The sequence below is a fragment of the Notolepis coatsorum genome (assembly GCF_963971535.1).
Source record: "Notolepis coatsorum genome assembly, chromosome: 20".
Classification (NCBI taxonomy): domain Eukaryota; kingdom Metazoa; phylum Chordata; class Actinopteri; order Aulopiformes; family Paralepididae; genus Notolepis; species Notolepis coatsorum.
The window spans coordinates 59,194,878-59,215,622 of record NC_140184.1 but is presented as its reverse complement, the minus strand read 5'-3'; the positions used below and the strand labels follow the sequence as shown (position 1 = coordinate 59,215,622).

General features: G+C 42.4%; 1 protein-coding gene across 1 annotated transcript in view; it reads left to right on the top strand.

Moving 5' to 3' along the window:
* The window catches only part of wtip (WT1 interacting protein), a 131,812-nt gene that overhangs the window by 2,334 nt on the left and 108,733 nt on the right, over window positions 1-20,745 (top strand). The window lies entirely within an intron of this gene.

Genomic DNA, 20,745 nt, shown 5'->3' with positions numbered 1-20,745 from the left:
AGCAAAAAAAAGGCATTTTACGATTTCTACTATAACACCAAACATGAGAACACACCCTCTTCCTTGATTGATTGAACACTTTATTAACAGATTGCATAATGGGTACAATACAGCACGGCTCAATACACACAATTGTTAAGGGGTTGCAGACCAGAGAAAGACTTTCGTCTTGTTTACATCAGGGTCCCCATTTTCAATTCATCATAATGAATGGTCGGGGGATGTGAAGTTGTGAACTTGAACTTGCGTTATGGCCCTCAAACTGAATTGGCACCTGTGTTAAGCCTATACCAACAGTTCAGCCACCTCAGAGACACACACATTAAACACCCAAGAATCCAATAAATAATTATTTCAATAAAATATAAAATGTCATTTGCATAAATTATATTTTGTATGGCTGATTTATTTCGTGTGCTCGATAAGAAGCAGTCATATATCATATTGGACTAACCGAGATTCTGACCTGATTTGTCCATTAGCTGGCTGGTCACTCATTGGTTTAAATGCTGGCCTGGTCACAGCAGTCCAGCTCCTGACCAATCACATCAATAGTTTACCATTATTTTCTATTCAGGTCTGATGATCTGACCCCTCCTCCCACTCCTAGATCTTTTTATTCCCTACAATTACTGTTCATATCTTAATTTATCTAACTTAAACACAACTTTTTCCATTGCAGTTAACGACAGTTATTTAAAATAAAGTCAACCTCTTAACTTAACAGTATGCTTACTTTTCATCAGTTATTTCATACTATCTGCCTTGGAGTCCATTTAAAAGGGTTTTATTTAAGAAAACCTAGTCCCAGTTTTGTCATCTGACCAGGGTCTGTTTGCAACCTGTGTGTTCTCTAATGTCAACAAGTTAACACATCTTTCTGTGGGCACTAGATAAGATTGCCTTTTGCTGGGAAATACTCATTCTGTCTTGGCAGAGCTAACGTTTACACAGCACTGCTGTAGGACTGAATGGAGGCTTCTGTTCTGCCAGAGCAGATACCCTTCAGTGGTTCAGTGTCGTGGTCTTGCTTTGTTGGAAATGGCCATTGGAGTCAAAGTCTGGAGGATCTCTCCTCGCTATATACATTGTTCAAGGTTTTTTTTTGCTGCCTGATTTCGTGAAGTAGCTAGTCCTCTTGAAACTTTTTTTTTTTTTTTTATATTGGCTGTAGGTAGACCAAATATAACACACCCCTACAGAAAACGTACAGGACAAGTTATTGTTCAACTACTTTGAATGTGGTCAGTGTTGTTGTTTTTCAGCCAGTGCACTTGCTCCGAGTGAGACTGAGGCAGCTGTTAATTTGTTATAGAGAAGCAGGTGAGAGAGAGAGAGAGAGAGAGAGAGAGAGAGAGAGAGAGAGAGAGAGAGAGAGAGAGAGAGAGAGAGAGAGAGAGAAGCCCCTCACACTGGGGCCAAGAGAGACGGCTCCGTTTCCGTAGCGACAGTGAAGAAATTGATGGCCCTGGCTTGGCTTTATTTGAGGCCTTGCCAGTGTCCCACACTGCGTGCTCTGCCTGCAGGACCTTCTATGGCCTCTGTTTGTTGTGGTGGCGAAGGCGCAGTGAATCAACAGCTGGCCTGAGACGGGCGGCATTGAAGCTGTGGAGCGGAGCGGCCCCGTCCCCACACCCGAGACCCCCACCCCTGCGAAGCCCTTCATTAACCAGTCAGCGGGGAGTCGGGCAGCACCAGACACTTGGCACACGATCTTGGCTCGCAGGCCAGACAGGACTGGTGGGGGTCAAGTCTGATCACCTGCTCAGCATAATAATGACAGTAGTCATACATGCCTGATGCACACAAGGAGCGCATGTGCTACTAAATGGAAACAATTTAGGAGCACACAAAGAAATTCAGGAGCACAGTGAAACATTTTCACAGGCCGCCTACTTATTTTCAGTAGGGTTGGGTATCATTTGGATTTTGTCGCCTCCAGTTCTGTTTCTGCGTATTGAAGAATTCTTATCGAATCTCTGTTCTGATTCTAATATTTGTGGTGGAGGAGATACAATTAAATATCAAGAACCAAAACTATTCTACCTTTCATTCTTGTCAGATTTAGGCTATAGTCAGTATATTATGATTCATGAACCATGACATAAAGTACTTATCTTATAATAATGTATTTCTCTTAATCGGCTGTAATTTAGCCTTTAGTTTTTGCCATCTGTTTCTGATGCATTATGCCAGGAATATATCAAAGGAGGCTTATTCAATTAATTAAAGGGGAACTATCTTATAAATGGCCTTTTTCAGTGTTTAGCATTGTTTCATAGCTATGTGGACTTATATTAATATGATCTATGTCTCTAATTCTCATATTGGCGCATTCTTCCAATTCTCCTCTCACAATATTCACCCTCACTGAACTGAGTCATCTGAAAATGTGCCTATCTGTGATGTCAGAGAGACTCAGCTGCATGATAATCAGCTGAGTCTCCACACACTCCACACAGTTACCACAGTGGTTGGAGCCCAGGCTCAAAACGGCTTAAGATCTTGAGGTAGAAAAATGCTGTTTTTGAGGACTTGATTAGAAATACAAAACAATGAATAAAAAAAAATAAAAAATTACAGAGGTGTTCCATAAACTCACAGGAATTGTGTAAAAGTGCCCAAATAGTGAAAGAAATAGTAAAATATTCCCCCTTTAATATTGCTGTTGATGATAATGCATTTACCTTATCTATTACCTAAGGAAGGAGACAACTGTTGCCAAGGAATGTTTACCATCACTGCTCATTAACATCCATCCACTCTTTCTGTGCTCATCATCTTCCCCTTCATAGCATGTGAACGTTGTCTTTAATAGCGGGTGTCTGGAGATGAACTGTGGTAGGATGCTCTGTGAACTTGGATCTTGGATTATCGTTAATTTGGGTACCTCTAATAAAAAAAGACGAATGTCAGCTGTCAGTATATTGTTACACTTGAGTGTATCGCATAGCCATACCTCTCTCCAGGTCTACCACAGGAGATATTATACCTGAGTGTAATCTTAATGTTGTTGTAACGTTGCTACAGCCGGAGCATGTTGAAAATAATCCTTTGTCATATTGGAGGTGCTTCCTTGCACTTGCTGCAGATGTGGTGGTTTGCTGTATTCCATCTTTTTTGTGAAGCTCAGTCAAACATTCAAGCGTTTGCTGCTGTTAGCCACCAACCGCTGTTAGCCGCGGTCCAGCATAAGTCTATTCTCTGCTGCCGCAACCACGTAACCAGTGAATTTACAATGGTCCAAGCAACAGATGTTGGTGGTTGAGTAGATTTTTTTGCTCAAAACATCATTGAACTGTCACTGTCAGCTTGTAGGATGTAATCTTTAGTACTCACACATGTGCTCCTAAATTAATTCCCACTTCTATTCTATCTATTTTTACTCGCACATACGAGGGAAACACTTGCACTGTCGAACCCCGACATAAACACACACTACCCCACACTGCCCCACATACAACCACACCGCCCCCCACACACAACTACATACCACCCCCCACACACAATTACACACTGCCTCACACACAACTACAAACTATCCAGTACCCACACATAAACACACTGCCTCACACACAACCTAACTGCCCCACACACAACTACACACTACCCACACATAAACATATGGCCCCACACACAACCTAACTGCCCCACACACAACTACACACTACCCGTCCCACACATAAACATATGGCCCCACACACACAACCTAACTGCCCCACACACAACTACACACTGCCCCACACCACTCCACACCGCCCCACACAGAAATACACACTGCCTCACACAAAACCACACACAACTACACACTGCCTCAGTGCTTCACAGACTCACACACAACTACACTGCCTCACACACAACTACACACTGCCTCACACACAAATACACACTGCCTCACACACAACAGTATTTCTATGACACCAGACCAGGGTTTCCGTTAGAAAAAATTGTTGTCGGTCTCCGTGACCTGCAAGATTTCAATCTACCGGACAAATGAGATTAATTCCGGTCATAGTTTAGAATAAAGAATGTCATCCTCAAGGCATGTAGATTTATAATATTATTACTTAAAACTAGGCTACTTTTGCGTATACAGTCATTAATTAATATATTCCAAATAAAATAAGTCCCTCGATACTCCGTGCTGCTGCTGACTTGAACTAAAATAGACCGCGTATGTGGGCAGTCGGTCCGACACTAAACAGTCTGTTATAATCACATTTTTATGAGCTAACGAATTCCGTTATATTGGACATTTGTATTAATTATATCAAGCGAAGAACTGAGAAAGCAGAGAGGCGGCAACATTATCGTGGTTTGCGTGACGACTCTCTCTACCTCGCAACGACTTATTTGCAAAGAGTATGGCGCTGCAGAGAAGCTCATTTAGCTGTTATTGGCTCTTTTCTGGGAACCGCACAACAGCGCCCCCCACCCAACATTGGCTGAAAATGGCCGAATTGGAGTACTGATGGAATACTGCATTGTGCCGTTGCCTCTCTGGCTCTGCAGCTTCACATGCACTCGCACACCCAGCACTAAGCTCTCGCCGACAACGTCGTTGTCATTATTAGAAGCAACGAGGAAACAAATGTAATGATCGTTTCGTTCATCGCATAGGCTATTTAATTTTAGCCTATTTTAATACAATTCAAATAATCAAATTGTGCTTAGACTCAGGGAATTATTTTCACCGGACATTAAGACCGGAGATATTAAATAAGTCGGACTTCAACAGACTTTGCCGGTCAAAAACCGGTAATTACCGGCTAACGGAAACGCTGCACCAGACACCATCAGCTTCAGTTAGCATGTAGACTAGCAGTGAAAAGCAACAGGTCTTGGTGGTTGAGTAGATACTTTTGCTTGGGGGAAAACTGTCATTGAACTGTCAGCTTGTAGGATGTAATCTTTACTTGCACATGTGCTCCTAAATTATTTCCCGGTTTGCATTTGCACACATCTATATTTACTCAGATGCGAGTGAAACACTCTCAAACTCGCAATGGCTTATATTACAGACCCATGAAATAAAACAAGTCATAAAGCCATTGTTTTTTTTGTTTTTTTTTTTTTTGGTGGTGGTGGTTATTGATTTTCAGAATACATGTATGTCAAAGGTAGATGGAGATAATTCACTAGACATTAGTTTGAACTGTTAAATCACATGAATGATTAATAATAATAATAATAATAATAATAATAATAATAATAATAATAATAATAATAATAATAATAATAATAATAATAATAATGAATGATATCTGGACTGTGGTACTGAGGAATGATACCTGGACATAGGGCTAAAAATAAAATCTCAGATTTTTTCACACCACATCCGATTTACGATTTTTAATCTATTCTTTTATCTTAAAAACTAGAAACGCTAAGGAAATCATTCAAATAAGCTTTGTTTTTATTTGACACAAAAATGATCAAACCAAGATGAATTTCCCTATTGGGATTGAAGTGCAAACTTTCACCAATCTTCAATAAAAAAAAAATGAATATATATATATATATATTATCAGGGGTGGAACGGTTCACAAAATCCACGGTTCAGTTTGTATCGCGGTGTTCGCAGGGCCCGAAATTAGAGCCCGCCACCCGCCATTGGCGGGCAGTTTTTACGTTTGGCGACTCCCACTGAGAGGTCTGCCCGCCGTGTGGCGGGCAATAATAGTCATGTGAAAACCGAAAATCATGATCCAATTCTTAGCGCAGTTCTCACTCGCTGTCTCAGCACAGACATGCAGCGCACCGCGCACTGCTGCTCCTACCCCTCCCGCACCTGTTTCTGTATGCTGCATGTAAACAGAGGCTATTGCCTCAGACAGTCACCGTGACGTTAGTCTAGTCAGAGGGACCTCCGTTAGCTAATGTTAGCTACTGTTACAAAATGACCCAGACAACCATTCACTTTTAGTTTAATACATGAGGCACTGTGTTACGTTAATCCAGCCGGCTAGCTACTGATAGCTCCCGACATCAACAACTGCTCCAGCAAGTGTCCAGTGCATAATACCTCCGTTGGCTAGGTAGCTCATGTTAGCCCACGTTAGCTCACTAGTCACTACGAAATGTCCCAGTAAACTAAATAGTTCAGAGGCGTTGTCCCAACGCCATCCAGCAGTAGCTACAGATAGCTCCTGACATCAATGTCCTACAACATTCTTATTCTAGCCCCTGGCTTACATCGCATGAGGGCTGCTGAATAGGGTCTAGCTGCAGCGCAGGAGAATCCTTTCATGCTGAATGTAGAGTTTAGGGTCCAGCTGCAGCGCCAAAAAATATATAAAATAATAATTATAATTTTTTTAATCAAAAAAAAGTTGGCAGGTAAGAAATATGCTTGGCGGGTAGATTCTTCCCATCTACCCGCCACTGGCCGGTAAGTCAAAAAGTTAATTTCGTGCCCTGGGTGTTCGGTTTGGTAGACGTTGTTTTTTATTTAAAAAAAAATTAACACTCCAAAAATACCATACATCAGCATAAGTTATAGCCTAAAAAGAATCCAACTTATCAGTTATTCTCAAGGACGTAGTCATGCAAAAACTGAAAGAATGAGGCAGTTTGATATCAGGCACATTATGACAGTGACCGGTTAGAGCTAGGAGAGACTTTGGTACAGCAAGAGGGGCATTGCTGATTTAAACATGCTTCTCATTTATTTGGGTAAAAAAAAATGTACAGCGGTTTGCCTTAAATAATGTTTGGCACACAAAGACCAGGCAACATTTGTCAAAGTATTAACTTAATTAACAAAATAATTAAACCTTTCTATTTTTGTGGCCACATTATAGACCATCAACATAAAGTATGCATATGCTCAACCAGCACTAGACTTTCTTATCAAAAAGGAAAAGTCACTGTGTTATTTAAAATAAACAAATCATGTGTAGTACTAAATATATATTTACTTTTTAATTCCATGAAACATTATGAAGTATTCTCTTATGCCGCTTTTCACTGCATGGTACCTAATCGACTCGACTTGCTTTTGCTTTTTGAGCATCTTAGTAGCCGTATTTGAAGTGACGTCACACGAGGAAGTGAATAGGGAGGTGTAGTGGTTACGTCATTTTCGTTTTTTTTCCTGTTCCACCCTCTGTTCCACTTAATGTATTTCCCCATTGCCCATTTCTAAATCAGCTCGTTTTAGATAAATAAAGCATTAACGTTGGCATGGTGTACCTTTCTGTGCGTATTTATCCATAATCTATAGCTCAACATGAAAATATTCGCAATTAATCGTAAAGGTAGCAAAATAACAACGTTTATGTTTTCGTTCGCTGGGAAACTACTAGGGCTGTCTTAAATACTTCGAAGCTTCGAAGCTTCGTTCGATGGCACAAGCTTATTTTTTATTTTTTATTTTTTTACTTCGGTGTGTGTGTGCGTGTGTGTGTGTGTGTGCATGGGGCCATTGGGTGGGGCCGGGGGACAAATACACTGGAGGAAAGTAACCCAGCTCAGCACTGCCCAAATTATATCATCACTATTGCCTGTTTGAAGGATATCATCCTCAAACACATATACACCACCTACACGCCTATTCTCAGTCCTTGCCCCACAATGGTGGAATGAACTACCCACCCCAGTTAGGACAGCCGAATCCCGTCCAATCTTTCGCCGTCGACTAAAGACGCACTTCTTCAACCATTATCTGAAATAAAATAAAAAAAATCAAATAAAAAAAATCTAACCCTAACTAACCGGTGATGGCCGTCGTCTCACGCCGGAGACGCGGCAGGTGATGGTGACGTACAGAATGGTAACGTACAGAACAGCGTTTCCGTTAGCCGGTAATTACCGGTATTTGACCGGCAAAATCTGTTGAAGTCCGACATATTTACTCTCTCCGGTCTTAATGTCCGGTGAAAATAATTCCCTGAGTCTAAGCACAATTTGATTATTTGAATTGTATTAAAATAGGCTAAAATTAAATAGCCTATGCGATGAACGAAACGATCATTACATTTGTTTCCTCGTTGCTTCTAATAATGACAACGACGTCGTCAGCGAGAGCTTAGTGCTGGGTGTGCGAACTTTTGTGAAGCTGCAGAGCCAGAGCACTATCAGCACAATGCAGTATTCCAGCAGTACTCCAATTCAGCCATTTTCAGCCAATGTTGGGTGGGGGGCGCTGCTGTGCGGTTCCCAGAAAAGAGCCAATAACACTGAATCAGCTGCTCTGCAGCGCCATACTCTTTGCAAATAAGTCGTTGCGAGGTGGAGAGAGTCGTCACGCAAACCACGATAATGTTGCCGTCTCTCTGCTTTCTCAGTTCTTCGCTTGATATAATTAATACAAATGTCCAATATAACGGAATTCGTTAGCTCATAAAAATGTGATTATAACAGACTGCTGTTTAGTGTCGGACCGACTGCCCACATACGCGGTCTATTTTATTTCAAGTCAGCAGCAGCACGGAGTATCGAGGGACTTATTTTATTTGGAATATATTAATGACTAGGCCTGCCGCGATAAGCAATAAATCGATTAATTGCCGCGATAATTAAAATGAATGCAATGATTTTGACGGGCGCGATTAATTGCTATTTGCGCGTTTGTTTTAATGAGGCGGAACCAGTGCCCCTTGTCAGTCACTCTCCGTGTGGGTTGGCCGCTGGCGTTACTACAGAGCACAGCACGGGAGCTCCGTGGGGCAGTAGCAACGCCACATATTTAGCTTACCTACATTTCTCAATAGTGTTGCTCCTTTTAACCAAGTAGCGTTATTTGTAGTGTAACGTTAGAATAACACAGAATAACGTTAATACAATTACATGCATCATTGTTTACAATGAACGGGTGGGGCTAGTCAAAGCACTGGAGACGGGGACAAGTTAAACATGAATTAATTTATTATAACGGGTCGTTTTCGAGTCGTGCTGCAGTGCCTACGCACCACAGCTATTCTATTATATACGGCTTTGACGCGTCCTCCTCATCGTTGATTGCCTGTAGTAGCTGCATCTAACGTTAGTAGCTAACGTTAAAACTAAAAAACACAACCAGACGAGACAAGTTGTCGGCTAGGATAATCGCAACAATACTTCCGGTCCGGTCGGTGGGCTTCAAAATAAAAGTCTTAAACCGGAAAAGACGGAGCGGTGGGCTTCAAAATAAAAGTTTTGGGAAATAAATGTCTAAAAAAAAATGTTTAACCGGTCGCAATAATATCGCTTATCGCGATATTTTCGGGGGCAATTAATCGCCCAGCAAAATTTGTTATCGTGGCAGGCCTATTAATGACTGTATACGCAAAAGTAGCCTAGTTTTAAGTAATAATATTATAAATCTACATGCCTTGAGGATGACATTCTTTATATAGCCTGCCTATCAATTGTTTTAAAGCTCAATAAACTATGACCGGAATTAATCTCATTTGTCCGGTAGATTGAAATCTTGCAGGTCACGGAGACCGGCAACAATTTTTTCTAACGGAAACCCTGGTACAGAACTCCATGAACACAGACACAGATACAGAACGACCCGACCAGGACTGGAAGGGAGGTCCAGGTATATAAAGCCCTCTGGGGCGCTAATCACAAACTATGACAGCTGCGTGAAGGTAGTCCAAGGGTGGGGGCTGGTGAAGGAGAGTAGACAGGGAAAAATCTCAGGGAACAGGCGAATCCTCACAGTTAGTAGCTAGCTTGCTAGCCGGCATTCCCGAAACTCCTCTAACATGCCCCGATTTAAAATGGTTCTCTCCTCTTTCTATACTTTTGTCCTCACAAACAAAGTATTCTGCCAGGGAACTTATGGACACGACAGTAGTAGTAAGGTTTTTGAGCTTGTAACGTTAACGCTAGTTAGCTATCGTGGTATCAACGGGCCGTGACGTGTAGCTAGCTAGCTTGCTAGCCAGCATGATGTAGGGCTGGGCGATATAACATAACGATAAATATTGCGATATATTTTAATAATCGATATTTTTGTGACCTGCAACAGGGCAGTTTTAAAACCAGAGACAGTGGACAGACTTGTCTTTCTTGCCTGCAACTTAAAGTAATGGCTTTGCTTGTCCAAATGACAATACTGACCAAATTGAGATTTATTTTTCTCTTGTCCATTTATTTTGTTTGCTTTCTAATTTAAAATACAGTTTGAAACCGTCTCTGTACACAGTAGGCTATGTGTGCTACCAGAACTAGACTCCAGTCACGAGTCACGGTGCACATGTGCGGTGGTTTGTCCACCAAAAAAGCGCCAAAAGATCGAAAATAAACTAGCAGAGCCAGAACTGTTAAACTCCCCTGGAGCCACAGCCAGCAGAGAAGCCGGTTTACTTTCGCTTTTAAACCAGCTGCAGCCTGAGAACTGGAGTGTGAGGGGATGTAACACTAAAGATGGCGGCAATGACAAAGAATTGCTGCAAAATAAACATACATCTGTTGTTAAAAAAAAAAAAATATATATATATATACTTATAACAATTCGATAATTATCGATATCGAGAAATATGATAACATTATCATATCGTTATCGCGATATGATTTTTTTCCATATCGCCCAGCCCTAGCATGATGCGTGTGCAGTGCTTGCCCCACAGGTCTGAGAAGAGGACCTGCACATTTGACTCGTTCCCGAAACTCCTCTACTTGCCCCGATTTAAAATGGTTCACGACAGTAGACATAATGCTAACGTCTAGTACGTTTAGCGGGGTAACGTATCAGCTGGCCGTGACGTGGATTCGGCGACAGCCTAACAACAGCCTGCATACTGAACAGGCTGCCTACTGGTAAATGTAGTTATTTTTTTACGACAAATAAAAAACCTTATAACTACCTTTATTTCAACCAAAAATGCTTAAACAGTAATGTTAGTGGTAGAAGGGAACTCATTTTGTGCAAAAATGGAAAGCTTGCCAATGTTCATGCGGCAGAATTGTTACAATAGCCGATAATCAATTTTCCCAATGATAAATCCCTATACGGGTGGAACAACCAAGACTACACTTGTTGGAACCTGGAGAAGCCCTGATGATATAATATAAACCAACAGCCAATAAATGTGAAGTTATCTTTGAACCTCTGTTGTCATGCCTCGTCAATATACCCCCCCCCCCCCTTCTCCACTAATGGAACTGGTGTCGTGGAATAACTTCGCTGTGAGTGTTTCCACGGTTAGCTCACGGTTAACGTTATCTCCGCGAGCTAACGTTAGGTAGCTTAGCTCGCGGCTAACTTAGTTACTACCTCTGCATCCCAATAACCGAACAATACACACATGTCCCGAACCGTGGAGGTCATACCGAACGGTGTACGGTTCGAATGCGTACCGTTCCACCCCTAATATATATATATATATATAAATATATATATATATATATATATATTAAGGCTGAGCCCGAATGTTCGAACGTTCGAACGTTCGTTCGTTATGTTGGCATTCGAATTCTAAATCAAAATTCAAATGTTTTATTTTTTATAAAAAAAATAATAATAAAAAAGAAATTATGTGTCTATTCATTCTGTTTAAACCAATGGGGTTTTCTTCACAGTTGCAGATAAAGATTAGGCTACACTAATATTATAGTATTAAAAAAAACTGCTGAGTTATATTCATTAAAGAAAGTTGATTTAATAAAAAAGAAAGACTCATTTAATCAGATTAATCACTTTATTCAAATTGAGGATTTAGTTTAAGGATATTTATATAATATAAAAAAACTAAAATTATTTTGATTTTTTTTTTTTATTTCTTTTTACAAGGTTCGAACGTTTGTTCGAAAAACCCTGACGAAGTTCGAATCCCAAAAACAGGCTTCGGGGACAGCCTTAATATATATAAAAGGTTACTCTTGATCAAACAAAGATGAATGTCCCAATTGGGATTAATAGTGCAATAACTTGCTTTTTCATCAAACTTAAATGCTTGTAAAATAAAAGGTGACCAAAAAAATATTTTTTTCCTTCTTTTTTTTTTAAATCGGTTTTCATTTTTGAAAATCGTCCTAAATCATTAATTCGAATTAATCGATAAAATCGATTAATCGCCCAGCCCTACCTGGACGCGTCTATGCTTTTACCAACGCGTTCGTGTTTCCGGGTTCCCGTTTTGCGCTCTGATTGGCCACTGACCTACGCTAGTACGCCCCCCTCGCTATGAGCGTAGCAGGACACTGAAATGCAAATGCATATCACAGTACTGCCTCCAGGAACAGCTGTTTCCGCGTGACTTTATGTGCGGGCTCGCTCTGAGGGAAGGAGGCCGTTCATATTAATTTCTACATTTTATACATAATATCCCAGCGTTTCAACCAGCTGCACATTATACCCACATTACGTGCTCATTAGAAGAAAAGAATTTACGCATATTGGTCAGGAAATGGTGAAACGCTAACGTTATAAAATACCCTGACATTGGGTAGAAATGTAGCGGGGTTAGGGTGACCTATTGATGCGTCTGGGAGAGAGATGCGGGGGGGGGGGGGGGCTGCCTCGTGCTGACGCTGCCCGCCTCGAGGTGCACACAAGCGGCAGCGCGTCTCACATCATGCCACGCAACTGCCTAAAATATATTATAGACAATATATCGTTTTCTATATAATTGTATCAACAGATAGTAGGTAGTGCACACATGCACTGCATGGCACAATAGGCGAATGTCTCTAGCCGAGAGGGGCTGCCGATTTGGGGGGGATAGATTCGTTCAGGTGTGGCTGGTGATGTGAGACGCGCGGCCGCTTGTGTGCACCTCGAGGCGGGCAGCGTCAGCGCGAGGCAGCCCCCCCCCCCCCCCCCCCCGCATCCAGGGCCGGATTAACGAGGCCCCTCGTCACTAGAGGCCCCAAAATTCTTTTTATTTATTTTTTACTTTAATTTTTTTTTTAAATTGGAGGCCCCTCGTCACTAGATGCCCCAAATAATTAAATTTTTTTTTTTTTTTTTTTGAGGCCCCTCGTCACCAGAGGCCCAAGTATTTGTTTATTTTTTTTTGACTTTTATTTTAAAAGAATTTGGAGGCCCCTCGTCACTAGAGGCCCCATATTTTTTTTTTTTTTTTTTTCTTATTTTGGAGATCGATGTCATACTGTGACACTGAAATGAAAACATAATTTCATCAACTAAAATATTTAGTCAACAAAAATATTTCATCAACTAAAATATACAGTATGTCACACCCTGCCGTCTGCAAGTGGCTAATCTTGAGTATTTTTTCTCCTCTTCATAAGAGTTTGAGGTTTTCCGTTTGAGGTAAAAACAGCAATAAAAAGTCAAAACTTGCATCTCCACATCCCAGCCCCGACGCCTGAATACTTTTACCAACGGATTTCCAGTTCCGCGTTCGCGTTCTGCGCTCTGATTGGCCACTGACGTTTCTGGTAGCGCCAATCGTGTGACGCCTCTTTCTTTCACCGGTTAAGCTTAGGCACTCTTTCGAAGTTGGTTAAGGTTAGAGTTTGTCTTAGAGCAGGGCGATAGAACACCAGCCCTGATTCCATACTCTAACCTTAACCAACTTCGAAAGAGTCGCCTAAGAAACGTCAGTGGCCAATCAGATCGCAGAACGCGAATGCGGAACTGGAAATCCGTTGGTAAAAGAATAGACACAGCCCGACACGAATAAGGCAGATTGGGATCATTATTCATGACAGACAGCAGAGACCCGCCGGTGCTGATAGCGGATATCATCGAGCTCCCCCTAGTGACTAGGGGGCGTTATTTCTAAACCTAGCTGCATTTCTGGCAGACGCTCTCTGATTGGCACTGACTGACGCTCTCGGATTGGCCACTGACACGCGACGAGCTGTGCCCATTTACGCGTCGAACAGCCTGCAAACTACCTGGCGTTCTATCGCCATGCTCTAAGACAAACCTTAACCAACTTCGAAATAGTGCCTAAGCTTATATTAACCGTCGAAAGAACTTGTAGAAAGAAACTGTACTGTACATTGGAGGAGGTTGGGTAGGTGGGGTGGGGTTGGGGGGGTGGGGGAGACTGTACATTGGAGGTGGTTGGGGGGGGGGGGGGGGGGGGGGTTGGGTAGGAGGGGTGGGTGGGTGGGGGACACTGTACAACTGTACAAGCAAAACTGTACATTGGAATATTGACAAAACCATACTTGGTCATTTACTGTACATTGGAGGGGGTTGTGTTAGGACATTTACAGGGGCCAGTTTCGAATTGCAGTCTCCCGTAGGTGTTCTTTGAGAGTGTTTTTGAAAGTGGGTAGTGATTCACATTCCTTTACAGCTTTGGGTAGGGCGTTCCACATTGATGTAATGATGTGGCATAATTGCGAAACGTGTTTAGTCCCTTGTTTGAGCCGAATCTGGGTTTAACATGATTTGTGGAGCTCCCTCTGGTGTTGTGATCGTGGTATTCACTGACCTTTGGGAAGTATTTTGACATGTACATGGGTACCTTGGTCGTGTAGTGTATCTTGTAGACCAGGCCCATTGCAAGTTGCTGTACTCTGTCGTCTACTCTAAGCCATCCTAGGTTGTCAAAGTGGGCAGGGGTGATCAAAGTCCTTTTAGCTTGGCCCTCAGAGCCCACCACTTCTAAATATTCTATATATTTTTTAAAGTGACATATAAAAACGCCACTGTGCATGCGTGCACGTGTATGTGTGTGTGGGGGGGCCTCCACAAGAATCTGGCCCAGGGGCCTCTGAAGTCTTAATCTGGCCTTGCCCGCATCTCTCTCCCAGACCCGTCAATAGGTCACCCTATCCCCGCTACATTTCTACCCAATGTCAGGGTATTTTATAACGTTAGCGTTTCGCCATTTCCTGACCAATATGCGTAATTTTTTTTCTTCTAATGAGCACATAATGTGAGTATAAGGTGCAGCTGGTTGAAACGCTGGGATATTATGTATAAAATTTTGCATTTCAGCGTCCTGCTACGCTCATAGCGAGGGGGGCGTACTAGCGTAGGTCAGTGGCCAATCAGAGCGCAAAACGGGAACCCGGAAACACGAACGCGTTGGTAAAAGCATAGACGCTACCTGGACATGAACTATACCTGGACTGTAATTAGAGTTGTTCCGATACCGATACCAGTATCGGAAAAGCCACCGATACTGCCTAAAATGCTGGTATCGGTATCGGCGAGTACCCTCTAATGCTGCGCTCCGATACCATATGACGTAATTTATCAACAACACTGCGGTCTGCTGAGTGAGCATTATAAAACAAATGTGTGCTTAATCGACGTGAATTAAAATGTCAATGCCATTTGTCATTTTAACAGCAGATACTTTCTTAAAATGCCAGGTTGACGGAGAGCTCTGATGGGTTTGGTGGCTGGTGTTATTAGCATTGAACAGCTAACCGAAAGCTAGCTTTAACGTTACCTTGGCTAAAGTTGGGGCTATTCATAATCCAGCAATAATGGCTGCAGACCTGCAAGCAAAGTACAGCAAGTTGACAAAGGAGTATTCCAAGTTAAATCACAATATCACCAGTAACGTTACAGTCTTTCCATATACCGGTAGCTCATGCTAGCTAACCTAGCTCACGTTAACGTCGTCATTGATCGACCACCTCGCGTACACAATTAATGACATGTTGCGGACAGCCATATCGGTGACAATGTTTAGCTTTTAGTGCCAAATGATAAGAGTCTGAGGCGGAGTCTCAAAAGAGAATGTTGAATATTTATTGTGCAAAAATCACAACAACAGAGCCTCTGGTACTACAGTAGTTAACCTAAACGAAGCCTTGTGGAAGCAAGTGCAGCAACGAATAATGTCCGTGTGGAACTAATGTGCCAACAACCTTTCCGTGGGTGAACTCATTGAGATAGTTTTCAATTACTGATACTAATACTAATCTATACAATCACCTGTTGTTGAATAAATACCATTACTTTATAGTTATTACTAAAAAACAGTATAATTTTTTTTAATATAATTTATATAATATTTTTAAATTTAAATTTTTTTTTAATGTTGCACTGGTATCGGATCAGTATCGGTATCGGCCGATACCCAAAGCTTAGGTATCGGAATCGGATCGGGAAGGAAAAAATGGTATCGGAACATCTCTAACTGTAGTACTGATGAACGATACCTGGACTGTAGTACTGATGAACGATACCTGGACTGTAGTACTGATAAGCTATACCTGGACTGAGGTACTGATGAATGATACCTGGACTGTTAGTACTGATGAATGATACCTGGACTTTAAAACTGATGAACGATACCTGGACATGGACCGTGGTACTGATGAACGATATCTGGAATATAGTACTGATGACAGTGATGAATGATACCTGGACTGTGGTACTGATGAACGATACCTGGACTGTAGTACTGATTAGGCTTGGGCGGTATGGCGGTATGACGGTATTACGGTATACCAGGATATTTCGAAATCCCTCAATACCGTGACGTCACAGACTGCTATTACACTGACACGGAGTTGATTGTAGTGCACAGCACGCGCCAGCAGAGGGTTACGTGGCTATCGTTCTGTGAGCTAGTGTTAATACATGGCTGCTGCGGGCCGCGAACACATCACTCCTGTTCCTCACTCCCTCCACTGGCTCCCGATCAAACACAGCATAAACTTTAAAACACTACTCCTCACCTTCAAAGCCCTCCACAGCCTGGCCCCCCCCTACCTGACTGATCTACTTCTTCCCTACCGCCCCACTCGTTCCCTCCGGTCCTCCTCCACTGCTTCCCTCACTGTCCCGACATCCAAGCTTAAAAACTTTGGAGATCGGGCCTTCTCTCGTACTGCACCCCGACTCTGGAATTCCCTCCCCCAGTCCATCAGAGACTCCCCTACACTCTCCACCTTCAAAGCTCGCCTGAGTCAAAACCCACCTGTTTTCCCTTGCCTTCAACCCCCCCCCCCACCCATAACCCCCCTCCAACCTGATTGATGTCTGTCTCCAGTCTTTTTTGTGCTATCATGCTGTCTTCCCTGTTCCCCCCATGGTCTCATGCTCCTTTTGTTTTGTTTCTTTGTTGTTTCTTTGTTTTTGTTTCTTTGCTTTTGTTTCTTTGTTTGTACTCTTGCTCCCGACTATTGTCAGCGACTTCGGGTTATTGAGAAGCGCTATATAAATTAAATGAATTATTATTATTATTATTATTCGTTCCGGGAGCTAACGTTAGTAGCACTAGGTTGCTGCGGGCTAACTGGCCATCGTTCCGGGAGCTAACGTTAGTAGCACTAGGTTGCTGCGGGCTAACTGGCTATCGTTCCGGGAGCTAACGTTAGTAGCACTAGGTTGCTGCGGGCTAACTGGCCATCGTTCCGGGAGCTAACGTTAGTAGCACTAGGTTGCTGCGGGCTAACTGGCCATCGTTCTGGGAGCTAACGTTAGTAGCACTAGGTTGCTGCGGGCTAACTGGCCATCGTTCCGGGAGCTAACGTTAGTAGCACTAGGTTGCTGCGGGCTAACTGGCCATCGTTCTGGGAGCTAACGTTAGTAGCACTAGGTTGCTGCGGGCTAACTGGCCATCGTTCTGGGAGCTAACGTTAGTAGCACTAGGTTGCTGCGGGCTAACTGGCCATCGTTCTGGGAGCTAACGTTAGTAGCACTAGGTTGCTGCGGGCTAACTGGCCATCGTTCTGGGAGCTAACGTTAGTAGCACTAGGTTGCTGCGGGCTAACTGGCCATCGTTCTGGGAGCTAACGTTAGTAGCACTAGGTTGCTGCGGGCTAACTGGCCATCGTTCTGGGAGCTAACGTTAGTAGCACTAGGTTGCTGCGGGCTAACTGGCCATCGTTCCGGGAGCTAACGTTAGTAGCACTAGGTTGCTGCGGGCTAACTGGCCATCGTTCTGGGAGCTAACGTTAGTAGCACTAGGTTGCTGCGGGTTAACTGGCCATCGTTCTGGGAGCTAACGTTAGTAGCACTAGGTTGCTGCGGGCTAACTGGCCATCGTTCTGGGAGCTAACGTTAGTAGCACTAGGTTGCTGCGGGTTAACTGGCCATCGTTCTGGGAGCTAACGTTAGTAGCACTAGGTTGCTGCGGGCTAACTGGCCATCGTTCCGTGATTTGTTTACTTTTTTTTAAACAATATGTTTATTGGTATTTTTTTTTTTTTCAGTTTTACAGCATCAGTTCAACAGTTCAACAACCATACAAAAGGAAATGCTGCCAACTGCCCCCCTCCCCGAGTTACAGAAAAATAGATACAAAATAAACCACCCCCCCCCTAAAAGAAAATTAAAAAATCATTATAAACAAAAAGAAAACCTCTAGGCCAGTCCCCTCCCCCAGACTAGGACCTCAACAAATTCAGTTTTCTTTTTTTTACACATTTTGAGAATTTAGTAAACCCAGTTACACCCGTCTAACAGGTGCCCATACTTCTATACCAAACAAATAAATATCTAACAGTGGTCGTTTCAATATATTGTGGCGGAAGAGAGTATTTTAGTGTGATATTTAGCACATTGTCATGGAATACACCGCGTAGAAGCAACAGGCTGGCTAGGTTAACTAGCTTGCACGGCACTGTTTTATATATTTACGTGCCGAGTATGTGTGTGTTTTGAATTCTGAGGCCACGTTTATAGTAGTGGGGGTATACAGTGGTAGTCGTTTCAATATATTGTGGCGGAAGAGAGTATTTTAGTGTGATATTTAGCACATTGTCATGGAATACACCGCGTAGAAGCAACAGGCTGGCTAGGTTAACTAGCTTGCACGGCACTGTTTTATATATTTACGTGCCGAGTATGTGTGTGTTTTGAATTCTGAGGCCACGTTTATAATAGTGTGGGAGTGGACGTCGTTTCAATATATTGTGGCGGAAGAGAGTATTTTAGTGTCATATTTATTGTCATGAGATACTCCGCTTGTCGGCTAACTGCTAACGTGCGAGGACTGATGACGACATCAACTCGACTTGAGACATTCGCAGCAGCATATTAGAAGTTAATTAAACTTGACAGACATTATATCGACGATAATTATCGATATCGAATTATATGAAAATAATTTTATAATTTTATCGCGATAACGTTTTTGGTCATATCGCCCAGCCCTATATTCAAATATAAAAAGGTTTCGAGAGGAGTGGAAGTTTGAAGACAGACTAGACTACAATATGATGCGGGGGTGGTGAGTTGAAACAGTGTGTGTCCCCGACCCCACTTCTATGTTTCAATAAATTATTTGCATTTAAAACTATTAACGCTGACTCATTCCTTCAGTCCACTCAAAATTATGCTAATATTCCTTATGTTGTTTATGATATTAATTGAAAATAGCATATGAGAGTATTATATAGTAATAATAACACATGGCGATATACTAAAAAGCTATTTAAAATTTTTGGCTGGTAAAAAATCTGCCTGGCTGGTAGTTTTAAAAATCTACCAGCCAAATGGCTGGTAAGTCAAAAAGTTAATTTTGTTCCCTGGGTATATATCACGGTATCAGTGTTTCCGTTAGAATAATTTTTTTTGCCTGATAGGCAGGCTATATAAAGAATGACATCCTCAAGGCATGTAGATTTATAATATTTTAACTTAAAACTAGGCTACTTTTGCGTATAAAGTCATTATATTCCAAATAAAATAAGTCCCGAGTCGAGACTCCGTGCTGCTCCCATTGCAAACAGCAGGGCTGGATGCTGGATTTTGCTAGAATCATATGTAGCTGCAGAGCCGCAGAGCCAGGGGCTCTTTCAGGTCAATTCAGGGCAATTCAGCCGCTGGGTGGGGGGGCGCTGTTGAGCGGCCTGTGACCAGACCTGAAAGAGCCCCTGGCTCTGCGGCTCTGCAGCTGCATGCTATTTCGCAAATCCACTGCTGAAGCCTTCCTCCCGCTGCAGCCGTCGTTATCATAACACTACACACATATCATAATGTTTACAGCAAACTGTAGTTGATCACCAGGTATGTTTTATTAACGTAGAATAATTCATATAAGAAAAACGATAAGATCTCTTACCTTTTTCCACTGGTTAAAAATGCCAGGAACTGAAATTGAAACTTGCTGTGCGCCGCGGTGATATGTGTTTATTATGAAATGACAATTGCGTGTTGACACGCCCAGTGCGCCCACTGCGCGAAGCCTCCTAAATAACTTTTTCCAGTTTGCACATATCTATTATCTATGACTAATTCTATCTATTTTTAGGGGCAAATGCGATTGAAATAGTCGCGCTGTGGTTACATGGCGACGACGTCATTGCTATTTTAGAGCTGCTCTACCGGTTACACGGTATAGTCAAAATCCATACCGTAGAGCAAATTCATACCGTTTATACCGTTTATACCGTCCACCCCTAATATATACCCATCAGAAAGACAAAAGGGAGCTTCAATAATAGCCTACATCTTCAACCTACTATGTAATCTGTTCTAAGTATTGCCTAAACCCAGCCCAGCATTTATCAAAGAGATGTGGTTTTTTCTTAAGATTGAACATTATTTTCTCTGATGCCATGTACGAAGAGATTTCACTAAGCCACATAGACATGGGGGGGATTCAGCACTTTTCCACAGCATGGCAATACACTTGTTCCCTGCAATCATTAGGGATGGGAATTGATAGGATTTTATCGATACGATTCCATTATCGATTCTGCTTATCGATTTGATTCTTTATCGATTCTCTTATCGATACCTGATCAATTTATAATTTAAATAAATAAATTGGAAATGCAACAGAACTAAGCTGGTTAGAATAACAACATGCAACTTGACATTTATGATTGTCATTTATTGTTGAGCCCCCATGTCAGGGGCGACAGTGGCTCGGGAGGTAGAGCAGTCGTCTGGCAATCCGGAGGTTCCCGGTTCGA